This window comes from Ambystoma mexicanum, chromosome 2p, assembly GCF_040938575.1.
Source record: "Ambystoma mexicanum isolate Mex_15411 chromosome 2p, UKY_AmexF1_1, whole genome shotgun sequence".
Classification (NCBI taxonomy): Eukaryota; Metazoa; Chordata; class Amphibia; order Caudata; family Ambystomatidae; genus Ambystoma; species Ambystoma mexicanum.
The window spans coordinates 1,014,785,922-1,014,812,961 of NC_090923.1; positions in this window are offsets into that span (position 1 = coordinate 1,014,785,922).

Below are 27,040 nucleotides of genomic sequence, written 5' to 3' on the forward strand. Positions count from 1 at the left end.
GTCCAGATGCAAGTTCGACCTAGTGTCTACGTAACCTCATGGTGAGTGCAAATCTGCTTTGTGTCTCGTGGGCCTACCTGCGCCAGTCTAGCATTGAGGTCACTTGCTGTCGATTTCTTAATTTACAGCATATTCATGTCTTCTTGGGCTTGTAAATTCATCTCTTGTTCAATGGTTCCAGGATAAGGTCGGTAGGGTTGCCTTAGTGAGTAGCGTCTCTCATACTTGCTATATTTAGGAGGGGAAGGGTTACCACCATGAATGACGTTATGGAGGCAGGCACGGGTCAGACGTGATGAAAGACTTAGTCATCTGCCTCTGAACAGATTATTCAAGCAAATCCAAAAAGAGCAGACCATCACCACATTTAAATTGATTACATTGATTAATAAATGGGTTTGGAAACCCACGATTTTAAGCAATTTCTGCCTAGCAGGTCTATGATAATAATTTCCATTGGCAACAAAACTATAGAACATAATTGTTGGGTAATTAGAGATGTCCCTTCTGACTTTTATTTGGGTATTATGACGAATCCCTCAATGTCGTCACTTCTCCCCGGGAGGGGGACCATTCCCATAGGGGGAGAGAGGAGAGGCCGATACCCGATTGTCCTCCTGGGGGTGGTGCTCAGTGGGAGGATCCCATGAGTGAGGACCCCCTCTATGGGAGAGGTGAGGACTGTCAAGGGAGAATGCAGTGTCCACATCATCATGCCAGACATATTTCACCCAACCGTACAAATAGGGCTTAGGCATCCCCATCCTCTCTGCCTTCCTTTTTCTTCTACTAATTTCCTTGTACATAGCAATTATGTATATCAAGCACATAATACTGTGACAAGGAAGAATGAGTATGGATGACTCCAAAACTACTGCCACAAGGAAGAGCAGGGCAATGAAGAGCCCTACGCGGAACTGATATGAACATACTAGCTATTGGAAGCTAGCAAGACAATCTAACATACAAATGTATGAAGGACTCTCCTCGAGGTCAATCCTGCCCCGTAGCAGCTTCACACTGGGGAGCAGCGCAATGTGGAGAGAAAGCGCTGCAGGCCTGAACGCCATGAGCAGGAAGGCGAGGACCGAAAAGGCAGAGAAGAGCCAGGACCTACCTGTTTGTTGGGAAACCTAGCGTCTGGTGGTAGAAACCAAGCCAGCTGAGTGATCCAGGCGAGACCCGATGCACGGTGAGAATCCAGTGTGATGGAGCCGCTGAAAGCCAAAGGAAAGCCGCAAGTGCTCAGGGGAAGCTGCAGGGGCTTGCCAGTGAGGCTGAGGACAGAAACCCTTGTGGACCAAGTGCAAAGGTATGTGGAGGGGGACCAGGAAAGCACAGGGAGACCCCAGAGGCTGTGGTTGTGAGGAAGTGCAGAGCCATCTTCCCTGTCCCAGTGGGACCGAAGAGAGAAACCAGTTGATAATGCAGGGGGTGAAAGAGCACCCCAAAGAGACTAAAAAAGAGGCGTGGCAGGATAGTGAACCGGACCGTGTTAAGAAACGATACAAAGCTGAAAGACGGGTCAGTGTAATGCTTTTGAAATGCAATGTTTTTGACTAAAACATGGAGTCTGTATGAAATGCATTCTGGGTGAGGCCAGAGCAGCAATGGACATTTGTCCTCCTCAGTGAGATCTGCATTTAATGGAAGCCTGAACTCTGTTTCACTGGCAAATATGTTTTTCAGCGAGGCTCGCTGCTTATATTATTCTGCAGTGCTTCAAGGATTGTTTTGAAGAAAGGTGCCGGCTGGCGCCTGATAAACATTGCAGGAGCCAGGGAAAGTTATGCTTTTTTTCGCACACTACCATGAGAAATTGAATAGTTTGCCTCTTCAAGTGACCATGAGTGATATATTATTATTATTCTGCATTGCTTCAAGGATTGTTTTGAAGAAAGGTGCTGTTGCAGGAGCCGAAGGAATGTTATGATGTTTTACACACTCACATGAGAAAGGGAATGGTTTACCTCTTCAAAGTGACCATGGTTCATTTGGGCGATGATCAATGGAAACTGGTAACAGGTGGAAAGCCAGAGAGTTCTGGAAAATGCCATTATGCATTTGTGTATTGTTCAAATGTCTAGTCCCGAAGACAGTCAGACAGAAAAGCGTCAGGGTAGCGTGGACGCACAGCTTTCTATTCCCATTGCAGGGAGAATCTATTGTGTCTGGCCTGTTTTCGGAGCTTATCAGTGATGCTGGCTAAGATGAGGAGGTGTTCTGCAATTACCTCAACGGTGAAGTATACTTAAACCATTTACTAATTATTCTTTATTGAATTTATCTTGTTACGTATGCTGATTTAAAATAAAACAGCCATAAAGAGCCATGTTATAATCTCACTGAGCATGCTTTGTGTGTGTAATTGCCTTTCAAGTGTAAAAGGATTTTTCATTTAGTGTACTGGGGAGAAACATAAGCACTATATCTGTGCACATTTTGCAAAAGCAAAACATTTGGCGTCACAAACATTGGCTGCCTAGTGCTGTAAAATTCCTGGCATCCAAGAATCTGTGCTTGTGCGTTGAAATGCAAGCTTTATTGTGCTTTTTTTATATTGAGAGCTTGGCTGGGTTGATAAGGGTTTTGTGTGCGATTGCTTTGCGTGGCTTTATTCAGACTGCAGTGAATTATTAATTGTACATAGATGGTTGTAAATTGCTATACATATTAATTCCTTGTTTAAGAAGCAAGTTAAGGGTTCTTCCACTGTCAGAGATTCTTGCAATATTATTATTCCTGGCTGGACTAAAGGTCTGTATGATAAATTAGCTAAAGAGTGGGCTTGTAGCACTGGGTTAAATGAGCCATGGGATGAGACTTTGAACAGTACAGAGCCCGATGAGATTGTTTCTTCTTTACATCAGATTTCAGTGCAGAAGGGATTGGAATTTGCCATGCTAGGGAGGCGGGCTGGGTCCTCAGCATGCTTACAGAAAAATGCATCAGAGAAATGTGGAATTAGAAGCAGATGTATTGTGTTTAGAGAAAGAATTGGCTGCTGTGAAACACATTTCTCTGATGCAACAATTGCAGTACAAAATCTGGCATGACAAGGCCTCTACATAACAAGAGGTGGCTGAAAGGGCAGTTGCTAGGGTTACCAAATATAAGTATAGGAAGCGTAGAGGCAATGTAAAACAGAAAGTGGTGTCTGTGATTGCCACTGCTGGTGCAAATTGAGATCCAGATTTCTGGTATGGCGATATTTGGGATTCAAGGGAATCAGATTGTAGTCCTGAATTGAAGGCAGAATCTACACTGAAACAGGATGGGAAGACTGTTACTGCTATCCCAGTGACTAGACGTAGGGCTGGCCCACTCCCACACTCACACAATCTGTGTGGGGGTATTGTGGATTTGACCACACTGGACGATTACACAAAGCACAAAGTGGGTGAAATTATTACTCGATTGAGACAAACTTCAGAGGAACCCTTAGTCACCCGGATGGTGCGCATGTATGATGGAGGTGCTGGGGGGCATGTTAGTAAATTCCACAGATTCCACATGCTTCCTGGCTCTATCTACTGACACCAATATACATGAGTTATTGCACACTGGTGTCACAATCGCGGGCGACCGGCGTGTGTGGAGGAGGTGGAAACAAGGACATCATTAGACTGCGCTGCCACGTTTCCTTGTCAACATGGTTGATGGTCTAGTTTTTCTTCCAACATGGCCGCCGCCGAGTGTATTTACCATTCGGCACTCTGTGGCTCAGCGCGTTGCAACTGTGATTTCTCTTCGTTGCGTGCGCTCCGTTTTGTATTCCTTCCGGCGTTGTTTGTTTTCCGCCCGCTTATTCCAGCTCGCTCTCTCTCTCTCTCTCCCTCTGCTTCCTGGCTTCGCCCCCTTCCAACCTTCACATCAGCCTTCTCTCGCTTGCCTGTTGCATTCTTTTTTCTTTCTCTTCCCCCGTTACCATCCCTCCTGGATTTCACCTGCCCTTGTTTTTGGACGACTTACGTGGTCTCTTTTGCCTGACTTCCTCCAGGAGAGACGTTTTCAGTGCCACTTCATCCTGAGGACCTTCCATCCTACATTTGGTACTTTCATTCGCCAGTTCAACATCTTCAGCTGTGTTTACTCTTGCCATCCCAGCCAATTCATCAACAGCTTTTCCGGCTATCTTCAGTTCTCTCCAACGAACTGAGGGTTTTTTTGTGCTCAAAGGCTTTTTCCCCTTGCAACATTACTAGCTGTCACGGAGGGGAGCCACTGTGGATTTCTAGACCTAGAGTCACGGTGGCTTCCTTTCGAGGCAGACCCTATCTACTCAAGAAAAAGAAGCCCAACGCTCGACACACCCGAAGGAAGAAGTTAGACTATTCAACCTCATCAGGTGAGGAGGAGGAGGGGGAATCGGGAGATCTCCGTTATTTAAGTGAAGAGAAAGATATTGCTGACCCATTAGCCAATCCTATTGATCAGCCTGATAGTGCTGATAGCTTGCAACACCAAGGTGAAGATATGGCAATGCCACAACAGCTGCAAGAGCTGGTGGCAGCGGTCCAGAACCTCAATGCGGAAGTTCAGGCACTCAAGACCGACAACGCGGCCCTCCAGCAAAGAGTTGTCGCCAGAGAACAACAGGTGTTAGATTTACCCCCTCTACCCCTGGTGTCAGGGAAGTTTGACGGCTCATAAAGGAAGGTGAAGGAATTTTTGGAAGCCTGTAATATACACTTCTCATTCAGACAAAACGCCTTTTCCACTGATCATGCTAAGGTGGGTTTTATGATAACCCATATGACGGGGAATGCCTTGGCATGGGCAACTCCTTTGGTATCCCTGTCCGACCCTGTTCTACAAGACTACTCTGCATTTAAGGATCTCCTAAAACAAACTTTTCTTCGGACAGAATGCGCACATTTAGCCAGCGAGGACTTACTAGAGGTGCACCAAGGAAGCTCTGACCTTCTTTCCTACATTTCCACCTTCAAGAAACTGGCCGCAGCGGCTGGCTGGCGAGAACAGGCCCAGCACACTATTTTCCGTAGGGGCTTGTGGGAAGAATTAAAGGATGAACTTACCCGGATCCCTCGTCCTGAATCCTTCTCGGATCTCCTAACGGCTGTCCTACGAATTGATTTCCGCCTGACAGAACGGAAGAACGAAAAGAAAAAGACTCGAAGTTCTACCCCATTTTCGGAGACACACACTTCAGCCTTCTCACCTGTTATATGCACTGCCCGAGATGAACCCATGCAAATAGGGACTACCAGAGCCCCATTGACTGCTGAAGAGAAAAAGAGGAGACGTGAAGGAAGTCTTTGTATGTATTGTGGATCGGCCACTCACCTATTGAGAGATTGCCCAGATGTGCCCCCCAGGAGGTCGGGAAACGAACGCCCTCAGTAGTTGGTAGGACGGACTATCGAGGGGCATTCCCTTGTTCCTACACCACCCTCTCTATAACCTCTGCCAAGTCAGCTGAAGATTTGCGCTTGATGGTAATAGCTATCAAACTTCGATTCCGAGGAAAAGAAGTTGACACTCAGGCACTACTGGACAGTGGAGCAGAGGGAAATTTCCTGGATACCTTATGGGCGGATAAGGTGGGTCTGCTCAGGATTGCTAAAAAGGAAGATCAAAAGGTAGAGGGATTAGACGGAACTCCTTTATGTTCCAGACTCATAACCCATACCACGGAAGAAGTTCAGGTATCCATACAGCAACATACAGAGCTGATAAAGTTTGACATAATCCGCGCAGCCCATTTTCCGGTCATGTTGGGGATCGGTTGGCTCTGTAAGCACAACCCTACTGTAAACTGGATGGACAATCTATTGAGTTTTCACTCCAAATACTGCCAAGAAGAGTGCCTACCTGAGCCTTTGTTCGAAACCGTCAAGACCATAAGTGCGGCTGAAAGGAGTTCTATTCATTGTATCCCGGGGTGTTTTTCTGAGTTCTCTGAGGTCTTCCAGGAACAGATACCCATTAAACTCCCTCCGCATAGACCCGAGGACTGCTGTATGGACCTTGTCCCGCAGGTCTTGGTTCCCTTTGGTAGGATGTATCCCCTCTCTATGTCAGAAAAGGTGGTACTCCGGAGCTACCTCGATGACAACCTCGCTAACGGACTGATCCGACCCTCCAAGTCACCTGCAGGGGCCTCATTGTTTTTCATACCCAAACGGGATACCAAAGAATTGAGCCCTTGTATCGACTATAGAGGATTAAACAAAGTGACCATCAAGGATCGCTACCCCATGCCCATCATCTCAGAAATATTGGAAGCAGTTCAGGGCTCAATGGTGTTCACTAAACTCGACCTACGGAATGCCTATCATCTACTTCGTATCAGAACAGGGGATGAATGGAGGACGGCCTTTCGCACTCCCTACGGTCTGTTTGAATACCAGGTGATGCCATTTGGCCTAGTCAACGCACCCTCGATTTTCCAAAGATTTATGGACCGTTTGTTCTCGGATTTTTTGGGTCACAACACAGTGGTCTACTTAGATGATATACTGGTTTATTCCCGCAACCAGGAGGAACATACACTACATGTCAAGGAGGTTCTACGCAAACTGCAGCAGCATCATCTTCTGGTGAAACCAGAGAAATGTGCATTCGCTCAGTCCTCCTTATCCTACTTGGAGTTTATCCTGTCTGAGCAAGGGATTACCATGGACCCAAAAAAGGTAGATGCCATTTTAGCCTGGCACCCGTCCTCATCGGTCAAAGAGATTCAACGGTTCCTTGGATTGGCAAATTTTTATCGGAAGTTTATTCCTGAATTTTCTCAACTTACACTTCCAATAACCTCTTTGCTAAATAAGTCTTCCAGTCCTTTCACCTGGTCCAAGGAAGCTGATGACAGCTTTCTCAGTTTAAAGCGGGATTCTGCACAGCCCCCATTTTGAAACAGCCTGATCAACAACGACCCTTTATCCTGAAACTGATGCTTCAGCTGCAGCGGTGGGTGCCGTTCTCCTTCAATCTGACCAAGGCCAGGAACATCCAGTAGCCTATTTTTCAAAGACCTTGAGCCCAAGCCAACGAAATTACTCCGTCATAGAACAAGAACTTCTTGCTATGAAACTGGCTTGCCTAGAGTGGAGGCATTTACTCCAGGGGAGTCTGCATCCTTTTCAAATATAGACTGACCATAAGAATCTCCAAATACTCAAACAACAAGAATTTTATAATACCCGACAAGCCAGATGGTTGGATTTCTTTGCTCAATTTCATTTTTCCATAACATACATTCCGGGCTCCCAAAATCAGATCGATGATGCTTTGTCCCGCAGAGAGGACGCTAACCTGACCTACAAGAAGGAAATGATGTTTCCCCATACTCTGATCATTACTGCAGTGACCTCCTTTTTGCAAGAAGAGAAGCTTCTCCGGATGAGTCAACCCTAGGCCTTGGGAATCTGCCAGTCGATACAAGAGATGGCCTGTACTTCATCCGCAGAAGATTGTTCGTTCCATCTCAAAGACTTAGACTACGAGTCCTTCGGTGGTGTCATGACACTAAGACTGCCGGACATCGAGGTGTACGAGGTACCCTGGAATTGCTTCAAAGATCTTTTCATTGGTCCAACATGAAGGCTGATACCCAGGCCTACGTACAGTCATGTCTAGTGTGTTTACAGAGCAAGCATTCTACTCTAAGGCCTTTGGGGTTGTTACAACAAGAACAGATCACTCCGGGTCCGTGGAAGTACATCTCAACAGACTTCATTGTTGAACTACCTATTTCCCAAGGTTGCACTTGTATCATGGTAACCGTGGACTCTTACTCCAAGATTGCGCATTTCTCCCCACTGTCCAAGATACCGTCAGCCTCCGTAATGGCCGAAGTCTTTCTGAAGGATATCTTCAGGCTGCACGGTCTTCCCCAGAAGATTGTATCGGATCGAGGAAGTCAATACACCTCCAGATTTTGGGTGGCCTTGGGTAACCTACTGGGTATTGAGAGGGCTCTTTCTTCGGGATTCCACCCCCAAACCAACGGCCAGACCGAAAGGCTAAACGGAACCTTGGAACAATATTTGAGGTGCTTTGTCAACCAGCAACAGGACAACTGGGTAGCCCTGCTCCCCACCACAGAGTTTGCATGCAATAACGCAGTGCATACAGCCATTGGTATTAGCCCTTTTTATTGTACCTACGGGTTCCATCCTCAATCCATCGTACCTACCTTTTGGGGAGAAACAAACATCCCGTCATTAGAGACTACACTCGAGCAGCTCAAGGAAGCCCATGGCACTGCCAGACAGAGTCTACAAGAGGCTAACAGACGCTACAAGGAGCAATCAGATAAACATCAGAAACAAGTACCTGCTTGGGATAAGGGCTCTAAGGCCATGCTGTCCTTAAAGTTTTTGCCTCGTTGGGTCCGTCCATCCAAACTACAAACTATCTCCCTGGTACATTGGACCTTCTGAAATACTGTCAAGGATCAATCCCGTTGCCTATCATCTAAAAATGCCAAAGACTCTTAGGCGGGTTCATCCGGTATTTCATTCCTCACTCCTATGCCCTTTTGTCCCAGATACCCGGAAGCAAGTTACTCCCAAACTATGGATCTTGCCCACTCCGGCCTCTGATGAATATGAAGTCTCCCAAATCCGAGACTCCCGGTACCACAAAGGCCGCCTTGAGTATCTCATTCACTGGAAAGGATACCCTTCATCAGAAGATACCTGGGAACCTCATACTCACGTTTGTGCACCCCGTTTGTTACTAAAGTTCCACAGACTTCATCCAGGAAAGCCGGGAGGAAAAGGCCTTCGGAGGGGGCATACTGTCACAAGCGCGGGCAACTGGCATGTGGAGGAGGTGGAAATAAGGACGCCATTAGACTGTGCCGCCACGTTTCCTTGTCAACGTGGTTGACGGTCTAGTTTTTCTTCCAACATGGCCGCCGCCGAGTGTATTTACCATTCGGCACTCGGCGGCTCGGCGCGTTGCAACTGTGATTTTTCTTCGTTGTGTGCACTCCATTTTGTATTCCTTCCGGCGGCGTTTGTTTTCCGCCCGCTTATTCCAGCTCGCTCTCTCTCTCCCTCTGCTTCCTGGCTTCGCCCCCTTCCAACCTTCGCATCAGCCTTCTCTCGCTTGCCTGTTGCATTCTTTTTTCTTTCTCTTCCCCCGTTACCATCCCACCTGGATTTCACCTTGCGCTTGTTTTTGGACGACTTACGTGGTCTCTTTTGCCTGACTTCCTCCAGGAGAGACGTTTTCAGTGCCACTTCATCCTGAGGACCTTCCATCCTGCATTTGGTACTTTCATTCGCCTGTTCAACATCTTCAGCCGTGTTTACTCCTGCCATCCCAGCCAATTCATCAACAGCTATTCCGGCTATCTTCAGTTCTCTCCAAGGGGTTTTTTGTGCCCAAAGGCTTTTTCCCCTTGCAACATTACTGTCTGTCACGGTGGGGAGCCACTGTGGATTTCTAGACTTAGAGTCACGATGGCTTCCTTTCGAGGCAGACCCTATCTGCTCAAGAAAAAGAAGCCCAACGCTCGACACACCCGAAGGAAGAAGTTAGACTATTCAACCTCATCAGGTGAGGAGGAGGAGGGGGAATCGGGAGATCTCCGTTATTTAAGTGAAGAGGAAGATATTGCTGACACATTAGCCAATCCTATTGATCAGCCTGATGGTCCTGATAGCTGGGACTCCACCCGATGTGAATGGTCAGGCTTTGCAAGTGTCTTTGTTGCCTCTAGCAGCTCAGGGGTGTAACTGCAAATATCCTATTACCACAGATGGCTCACTGAAGAGAAAAGTGGTATACTTTAAAGAAGGCAGTTAAAAAAATATGTGAACATGCTATCAACGAAGCAGTTCATGTAGATGAACTGGTACATATGTGGGTGGTGCCTCTATCAGTGTCAACCAGAAATATGGTCATCAGAACTGCCCCACCCGCATATGTAAGGAAGGTATGGTATTAAAATAAAACAGACACAAGTGACCACAGTTCAAGGGTGTTTATTGAACTTCATCAAGGGTGTGATAAAAGCCTATCTAAACCTAAATCTAAAGATGAGAGCAAGCTACGACCATAAAATAATAATAATGCAGTCCTAGTGGAGTCTCGTCAAAATGAAAGGACCTACACTAAAAAACCTTTTGCCAATCCTTATCGCTAGTTTACAAATAGTGTGGGGAAATGTTCATGAAGAAGAAAGAAATGTTCACAAAATGATAAAACAGGATGCTCAGGCCGTTGGCCTCCCTTCCCCATGTTTTTAGGATGGGACAAAGCAGTTGACTCGAGCATAGCACACTCTTGGGCTTCTTCGGCATGATGTCACAGTTCCATTACCAACTTCAGAGCATTCTGTGCCAAGTCTCTTAAGTTATCAAAGTCTCTTGATTCAGAGGGCCTGATGTACCAAAACAACAAAAAAGTTCCTTTACAAAGATTCGAGTCGCGCGATTCACTCTTCACCCTGGATCCCCCTCAGCCGGACTGAGATCCCTTTACTACCACAATCTTTAGTTTGGATCCCCCTCTTCCGGGATCAGATCCTCTTCTCCAATGCTTATAGAATATCTCAAAACAATGAAAAAGTTTCTTTACAAATATGCAAGTTGGGCGATTTACTTCACCCTGTAACACCCTCACAAGGGCTCAGATGCGTTTTCTACCATAATCTTTACTTTGGATCCACCTCTTCTGGGCTCAGATCCATTTTATACAATTAGTCTCCCTCAGCCATTCTCAGACCAATTACAGTTTGTATTAGCTATTGAAGACTTTCAAAAGAGCACAGGGTTTGGCTTGACCTGTTGCAGGACCATTTTAATTTCACAGTTCACAAATTTACACTCTCAGTTGGATACCTAACAGAGGCCTTCGAATGAGCACCCATGTGGCACCAGACCCCTTTGTATCATCAGACTGCAACGTACCGGGTGCAAAGGTGTGAGTAGAGAAACCAAGTGGGCCACCTCTACCCGCCGATGTCATAGCGTCGGGCAAGGACCGAGTAGTTTTAGTGATGGAACCTGGACGAGAGAAATTAGACTATGTACCCATAGACAAATGTTATTTAAGAGAATGATTATCAACACTGATATGTCTTTTCTAGTTTGCTTTACAGATTCTGTGCCTTCGTGGTGTAATTCTGACATGAAATGGACTCCATTTGGAAGGGTCAAACGATACACTGCAAGCACAAGATATCGTATTTGCGCAGCCAACCAATGTGAGTGTGATGATGCTGAAGAATGATGTTCATGGGTCGCTTGATGCCGATGCCGACATACCAGTCCCAGCAGGCACAAAGAACTGGATTTGCAAAGCATTGAGGTTAAACTATCCTATCAGCCCTTAAACACAGACTGAAGATGTGTCTTTTTGAATAATTCTCCTTGGTCCCCCAAATGTGTTCTTAAGGATTAAAATGCTGCTTTTGTTTTTTTGTTTTTTTTGTACTGTCTACGTGCTTCTATGCCTAAGGGCGATGTTCCAGCACGTTATAAATAATTTAAATAAATAAATAAAATAAACCAAGTACAAGCTGCACAGCAAATATATTCACCAACGAATACCTAAACGAGGAACATGTGGGCATACCTTGCACGGAAGTTATTAAATACCTCATACTTTTGTTTAACCGATTTTCATAACGCGATGGTTCTACTAACTACATATCTGGTAGCGGTACCAACACCTGCTTCAACTTTGAGACACATTTTAACCATGTAAAACTTCCAGTATGATGTCTTTTTTCATGTGGCAATATAACCTATACATGCATTCCAGCTAACATCTCTGGAGGACCATGTGCACTAACACAACTTGCCCTTATGATGTTTCCTTTGCAGCCAGCACTACCTAGACTCAAAAGACCAGTTTTTGAATCTATAGGCCTATCCCCAGACTGTGATTCAATTGTGCATTTGTTCAGAATCTGAAGTCCTAGCTCTGGAATATTCATTGGTGGGAGCTTGGGGATTAGCTTCTGGGGGCTATAAATATTTGATTAAGTTAGCATGTTTAGTTGTGAAAGGGTTGAATCATACCTCTCAAGCCTTAGAAGAATTGCTTCTAGATAACAAATGGTGGATAAGAAAAATTGGATAAATGCCCTCTTTTTTGTTTTCAGGGGGCCTGTGTCATGAGGGACAATTCTATGAGGATATAAGACAATGACATAGGCTGCTCCTCCCTTAGACGCTGGATAGTATTCATAGTGGTGCACCTAGCAATAGAGATATAACAAATAGTCTGTTGATTAGGTGCTTGTTTTAACTGGTAAAAACCTAAGTTTATTAGAAATATAATCAGAATAAAAGTGAAAAATAAAAACAATCACATTGATTATGATATCTTCAATTGTGTGGGGTTAGTAGCATTTGACTACAGTGCATTGTTTTACTACCATACACTCTTGAATGTCAGTCCGACTTTCAAGAGTGTACTGTAATAAAACAATGCCTGGCCTGTTTTCAGAGCTTGTCTTATATCCTTCTAGATAACACATCGATGAGAAAAGCAGCACTGCAGAATAGAGCTCCTATTGATAGTTTGTTATTGAAACATCATTTAGGTTGTAATGCATTTGAGGATTAAGCACAAGCCACAGAAAGAAAACGTGAATAGGGCAAGGCGAAGGTGGAACTAGGATAGAAAAGAAAGATAAAGAGGAGAGAAAAATCGTGCGCAAAAGAGTAATCACTCAAAAAATATAGAACCTATGATGGCAGATAAGTCTTATGGCACCAACATTACATTATAACAATAGAAGTAAAGGGCTCAGACAATTCTACGTGGCTATCCGACACCAGCTGGAATCATTCCGTCATATTAGGACGCTACTCGACTCGACGAGTAAGAATGACCTCTATCTTTTCACTACTTATTATTGTGCTCTTTACTTGTCGGATAGCCACGTAGAATTGTCTGAGCCCTTTACTTCTATTGTTATTTTGCAGGCCGTATATTGGGTTGAGCCAATGCAGTGCTATCTGTTCCCTTCTCGATTTCGAGCACGATTTTCCCGGATACGACCTGGTTATTCTCCATACGATATGTGCTAGCATCTTATTCATTATTTGACTACTGACATTCTTCATACCTATGCAACCTGACATAAGGTTCATTCCTAACAGGAGTCCATTGCTTATTTGCTAATTCCATTCCTCCATTGTAAACTCTTCTCGGATTATTACCTTACTACTTACTACCATCAGGGCTTTTACTGTTCCCCCACATATGGGCTTTCCATCAACCGTTCTGTTCTTCGTTATGGTACACCCATTCACCTGATTTCGCTTATGGGCTTACTTGCCTTTATATCACTCGCCAGTTTACACTTTAGTTCTAATGTTGGTGCCTTAAGACTTATCTGTCATCATAGGTTCTATATTTTTTGAGTGATTACTCTTTTGCGCACAATTTTCTCTCCTCTTTATCTTTCTTTTCTTTCCTAGTTCCACCTTCGCCTTGTCCTATTCACGTTTTCTTTCTGTGGCTGGTGCTTAGTCTGCATGGGGGATGACAGCGGTGAATGAGGCATACACAGTACACGTCATCCATGTTGATCTATAACCATACACAACCATAATCATTAGTATTCATTGTAATTTTGTTTATCCTGTTGTGCGCTTTCACTGCTCCGCAACGTCTGTCCTTCCCTCCCTACCTGACATGGTATGCCTTATTTTTTCTTCTTATTGTTATTGAATTTTTTAGATATTGGGCCTCATTACGACCCTGGCGCTAAGTGTTTAACGGCACTGTAAAAGACTGCAGCGCCGTTAAACACTTAGCGCCTTACTACGAGGTCCCTTTGCGGGACCCGACCTGAAAGGCTGGTCTAGACCAGCCGTTAAAGTAGTGACCCGCAAAGGGACTGTGGTGCTAAGTACGGTACCACAATTTGCAGTACCGTACTTAGCGCCTTCCCCAGACCCATTGAGCCCTATGGGGCAAAAATGGGAAGGGGAAGGGCCAATGTTCAATGGGGAATTACCGCCCCGCCAATCTTGGAATGGGGTGGTAATTCCCCATTGAACATTGGCGGACTCGTTACGATACCGGCACCAACCATGGTGCTAATAGCGCCATGGTTCAGTGCCAGTATCGTAATGAGGGGATTGTCTTCTTGTTAATGTGCCCTCATGGTTAATGTCAAATCATACATGTAATGTTGGTCAATGTTATTATTTCTTCTTATTTTCCAACCAAATTCAATTTTGTTTTGTTAACATGCACTTATGACTCATGTCTATGTTTATTATATTATGCTGTACAAATATTGTGATTATTACTGTTTTTATGGTTTATTTAATTCATCACTCGGTATGTTATATTTTCTGTAATGTCTTACATCATTGTTATCTGATGTCTAATTTTGATCTAATTACTCAGCCTTGAAGACGACCTGAGTGTCGAAACACGTGTCGGCTGTTCCTTATCTTAATAAAATACTGAATTCTGATTGCAGTGGCTTAATCTAATGGTGTAAAGCGCAATTCCACCCCTCTTTTCACTTAATCATTGTATCAGCACCAGCTTGTATGGATAGGTTGGACTGCTGCTTACACCTCTCTATGTACTACATTTCTCCTAATTTTGATAAGTGATAAACAGCGCACAGGTACCCAGTTGCGAATCCACAATCCCTGTTCACCGACCTATCAATATAGCTGTACTCTCTTAAATCTTCAGCGCTGAACTTGCGCGAAGACGGTAACCCTGCCTTCAACATTCAGTTGGCTGCAACCTACAACAAACAACAATAGAAAGGGGACAGGGGGTGCTTGTCCTTCAAGTCTGAGAGGATGAGCATAGATAGAGGACATAAAATCTCCCCTTTGCTCAGTAAAGAACTTGGGCGCTTAACCCATTTCTTCGATCCATCTGGATGGCTTGCGAACAACCCTTCTAGATGGGCTTTGCAAGGGAGGAGTGCCTCTACCATTGCGATCACTCTCACTATTATCTGTGTCCACGTCGCCGTCCATGAACTCTGAGTCCGCATCAGACAAGTCATCACAGTTTGCTGATTCATTTCTCTCATGTGTCATCTCGCCATCAAATGACCGAAAGAATGAAGAGTTCGTGGTGACAGTGCCGGTGGGTCTGGCAACTATTACCATGGTTCCTTGAATGTGGGTCACTGTCATTGGTTCTGGCTTGAATGCAGGGATTTCCTTGGAGTCTTGTGTTGGACATACAAGTATTTGATCCCCTATCTGGAAGCTGCTGGACTTTGCCTTCCTTTGGTGGTCTGCATACTCCTTCATTTTGCATTTGCTCTCACAATCCCTTGACCTGGCTTTGTCTGCACAGTTGCTAGATGTGCACTGTTGGGATTGTGGGGAATGGTGGTTCATTACCACGTGACCTAATATGAGTGCTGATGAACGTGTTCCCATGGAGTTGTGGGACGTGTTCCTGCAGTCTCGGAGTAGTATGCAGATGGCCTGCATGAACGATCCTTTGGTGATTGAGCAGATTTGAAGGGCGCGTTTTAGGTTGGCCATGAATCTTTCTAGTGTTCCATTGGCTTGTCACCAGAGAGGTGTAATTTTGCGGTGCTGGAAATCAAAGTGTTCTGCAAACATGGCGAATTCGTGCCCACTGAACGGGGGTCCATTATCCGATTTCACAATGGTGGGGATTCCATAGACCACAAATGTTTTGTCTAGTGCTGGAATGACCACCTGAGCACTCGTGGAGTGGATCAAATGAATTTCTGGAAATCTGGACATCTCGTCCATTATTACCAGTACATATTTGCCATTTGCTAGCGGACCAAACATGTAAACGGCAACCTCGTCCCACACTTGCAGTGGCATTGTTGTCATTTTGATGGGTTCGGGAAATGTGCACGGGGCAACTGCCTTGCACGCTATGCACTTCCCTAGCACCTGTTCAACTTTGTCATCCATCTGCGGGAACCAAACTTTGGTCCTGAACTGTCACTGTCCCGTGTGTGCCAAAGCAAGTTTTTGGTCTTGTAAACATGCAGGAATGACGATCCTGTTATCTTTTAGCACTCACCCTTCAGGGGCGATCGACAGGGTGTGCCTTATGAAGCGGAACGTCTGGAATTGTTTCTCCTCTGCTGCTGACAGGAGCTGGTCATGCTTGTTTTTTTGGTGCCACTGGTCGCATGTCACACATTTTCGTATTGTCATGAGCAGCTGGTCTCTCTTCGTGCCTTCTAGTAGCTGCAATACCATGACAGATTTGGGCAGCACGTTGCTCACGAGGTAGTTTAAGTATTGATTTGCTTTGATGGACTATCTCTCATCTATGGCAGGTAAAGGATATCGGGACAGGAAATCAGCAGGTTTGCTGTCCTTTCCTGGACGATGTATGATGGTGAATGAATATTCCTGTAACTGAAGGCCCCACCTCGCGATGCAAGGTGGCATCTTGGCTGTTGGCTTGTCATATATGGTTGTAAGAGCTTGATGGTCCATAACAATGGTGAATGGTCACCCAGATAGGAACAGATGGTAACGTTCACATGCCCACACAATGGTGAGGCTTTCCTTCTCAGGCTGCGAGTATGCGCACTCGGTGGAAGGTAGACTGCAACTCGCATATGCCACTATGCGTCTTGCCGATGTTGATGAAGCACCTGGTTTTATTTGTGCTAGAATAGCCCCAAGACCAATAGGGCTGGCATCTACTGTCAATTCTGTTTCAAGTTCTGGGTCATAGTATGCCATGCATGAGGCAGAGGCAATACGTTTATTGGTCTCCTGGAACGCCGCCTCGCAATCAGTCGACCAAGAAAATTCTTCCCCTTTTCCAGTGAGTAAGCAGAGGGGCATGCTGACAGAGGCAAAGTCTCGAATGTACCTGGTGCAATAACTTGCCATTCCTAGAAATGGCCTGACAGCAGACACTGAGGTTTGTCTGGGAGCTTCCATGAGCGTTTTCACTTTGTCTGGGTCCAGTTGTAGACCTTTGTGCGAGAAGATGTGCCCAAAGAATTTGAGCGTTGACTTGCTGAGCTCACACTTGTCCGCATTTAGTGTTAGGTTTGCCTCTTCAAGCGCCATGCACACTGTTACATTGAAGGTTTAGGGTAGTACAGATTACTGAGGAGCCTCAGGTGATACAGATAGCTTTACTGGGTTCATAAGGTACAGCTAAGTACATTAGGAGTAGGTAAGGTATATACAAGACAGGTTCTTAATATGAGAGACATCCACCGGTCCCCCTATACTCAAGCTTCAGTTCCCACCGACTTTGGATCATAACATTCTACACATAGCCAACACTCCATTCTCAACACTCTATGCTTAGACACACACATCAGCAACAACTAGACCAGGTAGAACATAACGCACACCATCTTGAGCTTGTCATCATGTGCTTCTTGAGTGGATACGAAAATTAAAATATCATTGCTGTAGTTCATGCGGTGAAGTATGTGCTTGATGACTTGGTGTATTTTGTTTTGAAAGATCTCTGCAGCTGACGATAACCCAAAACGAAGTCACTTATACCTGAAAAGGCCTAAGTGTGTGGAGAAGGTGGTTATGTACCGAGAGTCCGGATGTTGTTCGAGCAGGTGATAGCCTTTGTTTAAGTCAAGGTTGGAAAAGACTTTTGCCCCTTGCAACAAATGCATCATATCAGTCATTCGGGGCGCCAGATGTCGCTCTCTTTCTATTGCCATTTTGGGGGCTCTCATGTCCACACAAATACAAATGCTTGTATTGTTTTCCTTTTTTGGCTTGGACACGATGGGGGACATGCAGCGGGTGGGTCCTCATGCTGGTTCAATGATATCCTGATCTAATAGCGACTGTATCTCGACCTCCACATGTTTTCAAATGTTGAGGGGTATTCTCCGGTAATGTTGAGCTGACAGTTGAATATGGGTATTTATGTGCAACTTGATTTGCTTCCCTTTTAGTTTTCCGAGACCTTTGAACAGTGCCGGGAACATTTTCGTCATCATCTCTTTTGGGCTGGTCATATAAACTGACATGATCTGATACATCACATGTTCTGGGCCCATTGGAATGGCCAACCGGAAGCTAAAAATACTTCCCCCTGGAACTTCTCCATTTAACACATATATTTTGGCCTTCAGACTCAACACATATATTTTGGCCTTCAGACTCTTATCTTTATATGTACACGTGGCCGTGAACATTCCCTTGCAGTCAAGCGGGGTGCTTGTGCCATAGGGATATATGTGAATGTCCGTTTTCTTTAGTTCCTTCTTGTAGTTGAGAGACTTGTAGGTCTCTTTGTTGATGATGTTCACTGTAGCTCTGGTGTCTATTAGGAATTCACGGCTCTGTCCATTATTTTGCAACAGCAGGGTTGGGCTGTATTCGGTTGCTATGGCATTCCCTATGGCGTGTATGTATCCTCTTTTCCGGTCACCACTCGATGACGATGAATTAGATTCGTACCTCTGTCTCGATGAAGCTTCTAGGTATCTTAGTTTCTGTTGTGGCATACGTCTCTGTGGTTCACGCTTGTATCTGGACTGCTCAGCGTCTCCTCTTCTATCATCGTGCCATCGGTCCGACACGAGTCCCTTTTTCTGTTGTGCGAGCTGTGCCTGCTGGACGCTGGGGATCGCCATGTTCTTGGTTGAGGGTTTTCCCGCCTTGGGTGATGGCTTTCAGGCCTTCTGGTGTCTCTGTTGCCCTCAGCCAACTGAAAGAATTTGATATTTATACACACTGATTGAAAATGATTTTCCCTTCGCCACTTGTCACAGTGGTGCCTTATGGCTGGGCATGGACCGATGTGTGGGAAGTTGTATCCACATCTGTAACATTTCTTCTGTTCTTGGTTGCGTTCAGACGTGCGCACGAGGCACAAGGATGCTCATGACGCAGTCTGTGTAATCTTGATGTTGCTTAATGATTCCGTCTGCAGGGACAATGCAGAGTCCGCCCTGCCGAGTTGAAGAATTTCTTCCAGGGCCCTGCTTTTCTGCAATAATTTCTTCCTAAAGTCGGTTGATTCACATCCTGCAATGGCCTGTGACTTTAAGGCCTCCTCTGTAGAGTAGCGGTCAAAATCGCAGTATTTTGCCCTTTTTCTCAGTCTCATGATGAAATTGTCTCATGACTCTGAGCTGCCGGACCCCTGACTCATCCAAGTTTGCTATTACCTCCAAAGATTTGTTCAAAATCGCTTCTTAAAATACTATGGGATTTTTGTCATGACTGGAGTGGGGCCCAAATGGGTCTTAAATCAGTGGCTTTAGTGGCTTTCCTATTGGGTTTCATGGTGAGTGCTTCTTTTGGCTCGAAGATCCAGGATCTTTGGAATTTGGTGGTCCCTCGGATTTGAACAAGAGTAAAGTTACCCATGTCAATCCCCACAACGGACATTCACAACCTACCATTCATCATCTTTGGCCTCCCCTTTTCTGTGCCTTTTGGGGCTGGGTAAAAAGGCTCTAGGAAAAATTGGGACGTTTCAGGTTCTTCTGTTTCCCAGCATTACATTTTAAGTATTTCTTCAGGAGACTGGGAAGCTTTTAATAACTGCGCACCTCGCAGTGATCTAGGACCCTGCCCTGAACTGTCGCGAGGTCTACAAAGAAGAAAACAGATCATCAGTCTGATGATATGAGTTGACATCTTGCCATCGCCTCCCCTATTGTGGGGCCAGGGCGTCATTGTGTGAGAGGGGACATATCACCAAAATTGAGACCATGGAGCTCCTTGGCATTGTGTCTTGAACCCTTGATCTTTGGTACAGGAACGGCCTTTCTGACAAATATATAAAATGTCCTGGAGGAGTCTGGAATGTCGAACCCACCCCGAGAATGAGATTCCAAGAGGTCAGCAGATGAGTTTAAAGTCAAGTGCAACACCTGAAGTGAAGCTACAAAGAGGACAACAAACGCGTTTTATGGAGGACTTGATGTGCCAAATTATGATTTCAAAATTTGAAGCATTAATGTTACCCACATTTTTAACCCAAATTTGCCTTTGGGAAATAACACCTGCGCACATTGGTAGACACATTTTTGGGGGCTCTATTTCCATGTCAATTAAGAGCTTTTAATTTCAGGCAAAAGGGTGTAGTTTTCAATAAAGCCACAGGATGGCGGGCGTTCTCACTTGTTGATAGAAAAAAGAAACCAAATGAGTTTGGGCTTTCGAGTAGTTTTCTTTTATACATTGAATTGTTTACTATGATTTCAAGCGACTTTGATTTTTTTTCAAAAACAGAATTTATTAAAAACGCTCGAAGTAATACAAACACACGATAGCTCCACCTCCTCCGGACAGTTTGGGTGGTTACTTAGATTAGAAAAAAATGACAGTCTAAATTGTGACTTTTGTCATGGACCACAACAGGTTAGCATTGTGCTACGCCTTGCTTTCTCCCCTGTGCCCGTGTTGTGAGCCTGGGTGCTGTGGAATGCTTGTAGAATGCCCGCCTGTGGAATGTTGAGAGAGTGTTTGTGTGTGAGTGTTCCTTGGAAGTCAGTTGGAAGTGGGCTTCTGGAATGAGTGGGCGCTGGTGGATGTCTTCATGTCTTGTACTTACCGGCTTACCTGTTATCCTGGAAGTTTGTATCCACATAAAGAAGATACTTACCCCTGCCTGGCCTCCCTGTGTCATCACTGAAGTAGCCACTTAACACATTGCTTTCCGCTATGTAAAGAGTTTGAAGTAGCAAGGGCACTATTGACAGCTTGCATGTGCGGTAGTGGGATTAGAAGGCGGGCTACATTAGTTGCTGAAGGGGAGAGAAAAGAAGAGCAATGGAATATAACCTTGCGATATCTCATGGATATAGGAAAATGGGAAAGTGTCTGAGTGGGGAGGGCGGAGCCAGCCTCATACATTTGGGGTGCTGGATGGCGGTTTTGAATGTTGATATTGAATGGGGCCCTTACAACCATTGCACTGTTGACCACCCCCCCTTGCTCTGAGCCCAGGAGGATCAATAGCTATTTTGTTTTTTTTTGACCCATGAGTTGACTCTTTCAGCCCAATCCAGAAGCTATTCGGTTTCACAAAGATGCTAATCACTGGAGGTGAGAGTCACCTAAAAGCTGAGCCCAGCAGTTAGGCCTTCAGCTTCCTCATGGGGCAGTGGTCTTCAAACATTGTCATGCCAACACACCTCTGGCGAAACATTTTCACAGATATGCCCCCCACCCATCACTGGGCATGCGGATAGCTGGCATGTGGAAAAGGAGGCGCGTGGTATGTCGCACAACCTCTTACGCAGGGTTTGGTTGAGGGTGACGGCATGCCAGGATACCTCCATCGCCCATTCTAATCCATAGCTGTTAACCTTGATGGCGAGGACAAGCTGCAATGTTTTTGAGGTATATCCTGTTGAGGTCAAAATGGCCTTTTGTTTGCTAGGACAGGGAAAATGGGCACCTAGTTACCTAAAATTGGGAAGAGTGCTCCTGCTGCAGAGCAGGGTTGAAGCCAGCTCAGTGGACCATTTTCTCAGATTGTTTCGTTGCAGGTGGATGGGAGGGAACATATGTTTCAAATTTAAAAGATCCAAACACGGATTACTGAGGATGGCATTTACACAGAATGTAACAGGCTCGCTCAGAACACATGCTTCGGTCTTTGTATATTCTTAATTTGCACAGCCTTCTTTTGCCCCTGATCACTCGCCACCCGCTTCTCTCTCGCCACTATCTCTAAATTGTTCACACTCCCTCCTCTGTTCTTTCTATACCTCCTCTGTTCTGTTCTGCCACCTTTCACTCCCTCCCGCTCCTTCAGATGTCCTCTGTTATCTTACTCACTCTTTCAAACTCCCTTTTATGTTCTCAAATTCACTCTTGCATTCTTGATCACTTTTCTTCTTCATTCCCTTCCCATTTCATATCCTCTGTCTTTGTCACTCCTTCCTGTTCCTTATCAATAACCTTTACTCTGATCCTGGCTTTACATTTTGTTTAGTTTCTTCCCTTTATCCCCACCACTCTCTCTATTGTCCCTCTCATGCAGTCTCTTGTTTTTCCCTCCCATCCACTCTGTCTCTTCACACACTCTTTCATTCAGTCGCTTGGATCGCACTCCCTCAAATCCTCTTTCTTGTCTTCTCTCATGTTCTTTCTTTTTTACTCCCTTTTGTTCTCTCTCTTCTCTCCCTCCCAATCTGTCTGTTCTTGCTCCTCCTTTTGATCTGCTCTATTATAACCTCCTGTTTTGTATTTGTCTCTCCTTCTCCCCTTCCCGCAGCACTGAGGTTGTCCCATGGCATTCGTGAGTTAGTGATCCAGTCCTGCTGTTTCCTTTCCAGCAAGAGTATACATTTCAACTAGCAAACAATAAAGCCTGGACTGGGTGACACAGTTAACTATCACATGTGCAAACACTGTAGCTCTGTGTCTCTCTGCTTGTATCTGTCATTCTCTAACTCCTTCCCTCTCTCCCTCTCTATCAGTCTTTCTCTATACCTCTTTCTCTTACTCAGCCACTTTGCCCTCCCTTCTCTCTCCGCTCCACTCATTCAATCTCTTGGTTCTCTCTTACTCAGTGGCGGATCCAAGTTTTTAAAAGAGTTGTGTAACATTTCAAGATTGGAGTTAAGGGACTCAGGTGGGTGAGAGAAACCGTAAATACCTTCCCTCTCAAGACCTTTGCTCCTCCACCTCTAACTCCTTCAGGGTCAGCCGTTTTTCTAAGAAACAAGCTGGGGGTAGATATCTGTCTTCAGCTGGGGCCTCCCTCTGGAACAGCCTCCCTGCCACTCTAAAACTTGAGGAGAACCACCTCTGGTTCCGGAAGCACCTCAAGACCTTCCTCTTTGCTTCTGCCTTCTCTCCTCCTCTCCCCTGTTGATCTTTACTGTATCAGCATCGTACACCTGATCTCCCTCTGTCTTTAGGGCTCAGGCACCTGATCACTGTCATGATTCCTGCCCCTCATGTCCCCAGCCCTCCAAGATGTCAGGCTGGAGCCAGGCCACGATCACCTACATGGCCCTCAAGGGCCTCTCCATCCCTCCAAAGACCCACTTGGAGTTAAACTTGGCGCTTGTGGCACCAGGCTCACTCACTCCCATTGGATAACATTGGGGATTGGATTTGTAGTGCATTGATGGGGACAAGATGGATGCCCCCACATATTTCGGTTCCCAGAACTGCATGTGCGGTCTAGTCTTTTGGGTGTGGTTCAGCCCAGAGACACCTGGGATACCCAGAGACTATTTAAGCCACACCCAGGCTGAGAAACATGCTTTGCGTTTTCTGCACCTGTAGCGTGACACTCACCGTGTTCGGATCGTTCTCCAGTAGGCCTGCATCTTTCTTCTGCGCTCAGCTCCTGCAAGCACCTAAGGAAAAGGGAAAAGAACAGAAAAAAGGCATTAGTAAGCATTCTGCAAATCTCCGCTTATTTTTAAATACTGTACAAGCTTCAAACGCTTACCTGAATCCCAGCCGCTCTGGGGGAACTCTGTCTTCGGAACTTCTCATCCATCTGCAAGAGGGAAAAGACACTCCAGGTTAGCGTGGAAACATCTAGAGGCGCCGCATACCGCGCTTACCCACCGCATTTGTTCTTCATAACCGGCATCCACGCTGAAAACGTTGCGGCACCTAAAAGACACAGAAAATAACTCAGTTCAATACAAATACGAAAGGGGTGCATCGCGCTCTCACTCACCTTCAGCGCTACTCATCTCAGCAGCACGCCGCCATCCCTGGACGCCGGTCATCATCTAAGGAAGGAAAGGAACAAAGTTAGAGAACTGTTCAAAAGACTCATTATACTTACCTGTCTGACTCTTGCCAGTGAAGTAACTAGGCAGCAACGAGCCCGCATCAATCAACGCGCCCCTGCGCTGAAAGCAGGACAGAGAGCACACTATCCAAGAAAACAAGGTGCGCTGTGGATCATAGGGAAGGGTTGGACCCCGGGGAAGAAGGGGTTCAAGCACACAGAGACAATAGGGAGTTAAACTCTACCAATCCTGTGTTTCAGGCCCAGTCTCCAGTCAAATAGCCTCCAGGGAAGGGTTCAAGGTCGTAAGAGGACAAAACAGGCTGAGTGACGTCCCCGTGGATACCAGGTGAGCGTTACAGAACGCAAAGCCTCACATCAAAATCCACCTGGGCGTCATGGAAACGTCAAGAAACCGACCAGTTAGCCCACATGTTGGGGCAGCTACGTTCAGAAGTGCATGCAGCCAGGCAGGAGACCGACACCATGAAGAGAGAGCTGATAGTAGCCAAAGAACGCACTGATGATTTAAGCCGGCAACTTCTCCAGTCACAAGAAGGGCATGCACTATTGCCGGGAAGCGTGCCCTCGATGTCAGCGCCATCAGACAATCCCGTTCAGATAACCCTTCCTGGGGCAGTTCCCTTGATTCCGCCCGAACGATTTACAGGGGATCCCAAGAGGTTTGCAACGTTCATGAACCAGTGCCGCCTGAACTTCCTTTGTAGGCCAGGGGCCTTTCCGAATGACCAATCACGGGTTGCTTTTGTGCTATCCTAACTGAGTGGTAGTGCCGCGGACTGGTCTGTACCCTTTGTGGCCCAAGACGATCCTTTGCTGCATGACTTCAGGGGCTTTCAGCAGGAGATGGAAAAGCTGTTCGCCCTTCGTACTCATGGGCCGGCATTAGACAATGAACTTCTGTCCCTACGCCAAGGGAATCAAGACCTATTAACATACAAAGCCACGTTCAATAGACTCGTAGTTGAAGCAGAATGGCCAGTGGAGAAGAGAACCACGTTATTTCATCAGGGGTTGTGGGGGGAGCTCAAGGATGTTCTTGCACAAGTAGTGAACCCCCCGAAAGACTGCTCAGAATTCATTGACCTTGTTGTTCAACTGGATCATAGGTTGCAGGACCGAAGAGCAGATCCAACCAGATCGGACCCTCGCCCTATGTATGTGCGTTCAAAGGACAATACTGCCCGAACAACGGAAGGTTCAGGAGAACCAATACTAATCGGGGGGGGGGGGGTCAGATCTCCCTTGACTAAAGCAGAAAGGGATAAAAGGAGACAGCAGCAGTTATGTCTGTACTGTGGAAGGTCAGGTCATTTCCTCAAAGAGTACCCTGTGAAGCCACTGAGGAGGACGGTAGGGGCCACGGACAAGGAAGATACCATCAACGAATCGGAAAACTCCCCAGCCCGGCAAGTGTAGGGGTCCACTTGTCGAGCGAAGAAAGTGAACTACAGACCTCCCATTTTGCACTATCTGTGGTCTTGATCAATCACCAACACCCATCTCGGATGCACGCAGTAAGAGCGTACACAGACAGTGGAGCCGTTGGGAATTATATCGACCAGGATCTTGCGGCAAAGATGGGGCTTCCGTTACGCCCTGCCCTAAATCAACCACCGACACTGTTACCACTGTCGACGGCACGGAAATAGCTTCTGGTCCAGTATCCCAATGCACTGCAGCTTTAACCCTTCTGTGTCAGGATACAGTTACGGTTGATTTTGGGAATGCCATGGTTGGTAGCTCACAATCCTCAAATCGATTGGCGAGCAAAAGAATTGGCGTTTCCCGAGACTTGCGCCCACACATGTTATCGCCAAGAGAAACAACCAATAGACACCAGAACCTCCACGCTTGCGACTGTGGCAATCGGCACCCTACCAAGTGAATACCAGGACTTTCAAGATGTCTTTCAGAAAGAACAGGCTAATACCCTGCCACCGCATAGACCATACGATTGCCAAATCGACCTGATCCCCGGCGCACAAATCCCTTGTGGGCGAATTTATGCACTCACGGAACCAGAAAACCAGCACCTGAAGGCCTATCTTGACCAATACCTGGTCAACGGGTTCATCTGTCCCTCGAAGTCTCCAGCAGCCAGTCCTCTAGTCTTCGTATCGAAAAAGGAGGGGGACTTGAGAACAAGCATCGACTATCGCGCACTGAACCAGATTACCGTAAAAAATCGCTACCCCCTACCACTAATCCCTGAATTGCTTGATCAAGTCAAAGATGCCCAAATCTACACAAAACTAGACCTGAGGGGGGCATATCACCTTGTTCGCGTAAAACAGGGGGACGAATGGAAAACCGCTTTTCGCACCAAATAAGGCTTGTATGAATATCAAGTAATGCCCTTTGGCCTTTGCAATGCGCCTGCTGCATTTCAATACTTCATGAACAATATCCTACGGGAATTGATTGATGTCTGTGCTCTAGTGTACATCGACGATATACTAGTATATTCCGCATCAAAGCAGGACCACGTTAAACATGTCCGATCCGTATTGGAGAAACTCCGTCAACACCAGCTCTACGCCAAGCTCGAAAAGTGCTCATTCCATGTCTCCGAGGTGGAATTCCTGGGCTTTATTCTCAGCCCGAATGAAATCCAAATGGATGTACACAAGGTAGATGCTATCCTGAACTGGCCATCCCCAAATTCATTGAAGGGGGTTCAAAGTATGCTGGGTTTTGCAAACTTCTACCGCCAGTTCTTCCCAGGATTTTCACAAATCGTGCATCCCATCACGTCATTACTAAGGAAAAGCAACAAAAAGTTCCAGTGGACAACAGAAGCCGAGGAGGTTTTCCAGGAACTCAAAGAAAGATTCACATCTGCCCCAATCTTACACCACCCTCGCCATGATCTCCCATACCTGGTGGAAACAGGCGCCTCAAGCATGGGTATGGGAGCCGTCCTCTCACAAAAGGACCCCGAAACGGGCCAGTTACACCCTGTTGCCGTCTGGTCGCGTAAATTCACACCCCCTGAACTCAATTATGCTATCCCAGACAAAGAACTCCTGGCCATTAAGTTAGCCTTTAAGGCATGGCGGCACTACCTCTTGGGCGCCAGACACACAATCACCGTAATAACTGACCACCGGAACCTCCAGTACCTAAAAACGGCAAAGGCCCAATCCTCACGACAACTACGTTGGCCTTTTTTTTTGCTGAATATGACTACGTGATTACATTTCGACCAGGGGTGAAAAACGGGAAGGCTGATGCCCTTTCCTTATGGGGGTGGAAGAGCAAGGGTATCAGACCCCTGACCCAATAGCAATCATCCCGAGTGACAAGCTCCTAGGAATCACAGCAACCAAAACTCAGAAAGAATTACCAAAACCTGATGAGTCAGGAGCAATTACAA